This window comes from Alexandromys fortis, unplaced genomic scaffold (assembly GCF_014885135.2).
Source record: "Alexandromys fortis isolate MF-2015 unplaced genomic scaffold, M_Fortis_MF-2015_v1.1 scaffold_119, whole genome shotgun sequence".
Classification (NCBI taxonomy): Eukaryota; Metazoa; Chordata; class Mammalia; order Rodentia; family Cricetidae; genus Alexandromys; species Alexandromys fortis.
The window spans coordinates 3,751,284-3,753,912 of NW_026067991.1; positions in this window are offsets into that span (position 1 = coordinate 3,751,284).

The window sequence follows — 2,629 nt, forward strand, 5'->3', positions numbered from 1 at the left end:
CTATACGGTATTACACCTGTAGCCACCACTACGGGACTTACTGTGCTACCACAGGACAGTATGCACCAGGAACTGGGCTGAGAGACTTAAAAGCACACACACACGGACATGGGTCATCCTTGATACAAGAATGCCAAATTTACTGTGCTCAGGGGAAGCTTATATAGGGCTCTGGCCACACCCCAGCTCTCGGGATCTTTCAGCTGCAGACCCACCAGCCTGCCATCAAGGTCTCATGCTCAGAGTAGCTGCAGGCTGCTCAGAGGAAAACAAGTTTTGCTCAGAGCAGCTACAAGCATAGGAAAGACAAGCTGCTCACAGGGAATTCAGGGTCTGGGTGTCCACAGCCCCCAACAGTACTGTAGTTAGTTTAGTGGATGGATTGACCCAGGACGTCTGTTCTCAAGAGGACCTTATGCTTCCTATTTCCAAAAATGCTGCTGTGAATACTGCAAGGCTTTAATGCATTATGCTAATGTGTATTTTCCCTCTGACGGCTTTCCTGAAGATCTGGTTTCCTAGGAATGAACTGAAAGATGGCTCTGGAACCGTGCATATGTGTGGACTCGAAACTTCAGGACCTCAATTTAGGCTTGCACCTTAACTCTGAAAGGATCCCTTTGGCCAGATGTCAGGAGACAGTAAGCTAACGCTTAGAAGGGACGTTTTCTTTTTCTTTTTAAGATCTTTCTTTTCTTTCCTTTCTCTCTCTTTCTTTTTCTTTCGCTTTTTCAAGACAGGGTTTCTCTGTGGTTTTGGAGCCTGTCCTGGAACTAGCTCTTTTAAACCAGGCTGGTTTCGAACTCACAGAGATCCGCCTGCCTCTGCCTCCCAAGTGCTGGGATTAAAGGCGTGCGCCACCACCACCTGGCCTTATGTATACAAGATTCTGCCTCCATGTATGCCCGCACGCCAGAAGAGGGCACCAGACCTCATTACAGATGGTTGTGAGCCACCATGTGGTTGCTGGGAATTGAACTCAGAACCTCTGGAAGAGCAGCCAGTGCTCTTAAGCACTGAGCCATCTCTCCAGCCTGAATGGACATTTTCTTAGCATTTTCCAGGCATTTGTGCAAATTCACCCTGAGATCCATGGCTCTCACTCTCTCCTGGCTTATGCCCTTACTTGATGGGATCATGCTGCAATCAGACCTTCAAGCGCTTGCTGCTTCAGCTGCCTTGACTCCACTTTACTGGAGGGTGCATACTTGCTGAGTGAAGTGCGGTGGATAAATCTTTTTATGAATGTGTAGACTACAGAGCGCTATGTAAGCAAGTTAGCAGGCTACATGGTTAGCATACAGACTCTGACCATTCCATCTGATACACACCAGTATGCTCCAGTCTGGACTGTATGTATACACACAGCTACCTGCTGAATGCTAACAGATCTTTCCTTCTGGCAGGAATAAGAACTTAAGGCCCCACAGAAGATGTGTGGAGGGCAGAAACCACAGTAATGGTGCTTTGCTCGTTAACGTGAACCAAAGGGGGAAATGGCTCAAGTTTATCCTGGGCAGGGGGAGGCTGTGAATTCCATCTGCAATGGGCACATTCCTGTACTAAAAATTCTCCCCTTTGGGGGCTGGAGAGATGGCTCAGAGGTTAAGAGCACTGGCTGCTCTTCCAGAGGTCCTGAGTTCAATTCCCAGCAACCACATGGTGGCTCACAACCATCTGTATTGAGGTCTGGCGCCCTGCTCTGGCGTATGGGCATACATCGAGGCAAAATGTTGTATACATAATAAATAAATAAATCTTTAAATTAGTCTTTGCCAGTCTAAAAGGAAGAATTTTTATTTTATTTTTTTTTAGTTTTTATATATTATGTGGAGCCGAAGCAAGGGGAAATTGTATCCCCTGGAAGTGGAGTTACAGATGGTTGTGAGCCACCAAGTGGGTGCTGGGAACCAAATGCTGATCCTCTAGAAGAGCAACAGTGCTCGTAACCACTGAGCCATTACGAGTCTCCAGTCCACATTAATGACGGTGGGGAAATGGTACTACTCTTCCTAGATGCAGCAGTCTGCCATCCAGATGAAGAGGAAGCTGGGGCTTTCTACACTGACCGCAGAGAAGAAGGATGAGCCAAAACTCCTGCTCCATGGTACTGAACAAGGTAAGTGGCTGGCTAACATTAGATGTTGGGGAATATTATTTCCAGGTGTCTAACTTTTGTTTCACTTTGTGAAGCTATGTGACTGTGCCTGTCTAAAACACCTAATGGTCGGGGCTGGAGAGATGGCTCAGAGGTTAAGAGCATTGACTGCTCTTCCAGAGGTCCTGAGTTCAATTCCCAGCAACCACATGATGGCGCACAGCCATCTATAATGAGCCCTCTTCTGGTGTGTGGGAAGCAGAATGTTGTACACATAATAAATTTAAATAAAACACCTAACGGTCCTAATAAAGAGATGAATAGCCAATAGCAAGGCAGGATAGGCGGGGCTGGCAGGTAGAGATTATAAATAGGAGAAATCTAAGAGGACATCAGGGCCAGCCACCCAGCCAGTCACAGAGTGAGGAGGAAAGAAAGGTATACAGAATTAGAGAAAGATACAAGCCCAGAAGCAAAAGATAGTTGGGATAATTTAAGAAAAGCTGGCAAGAAATAAGCTAAGACCGGGCA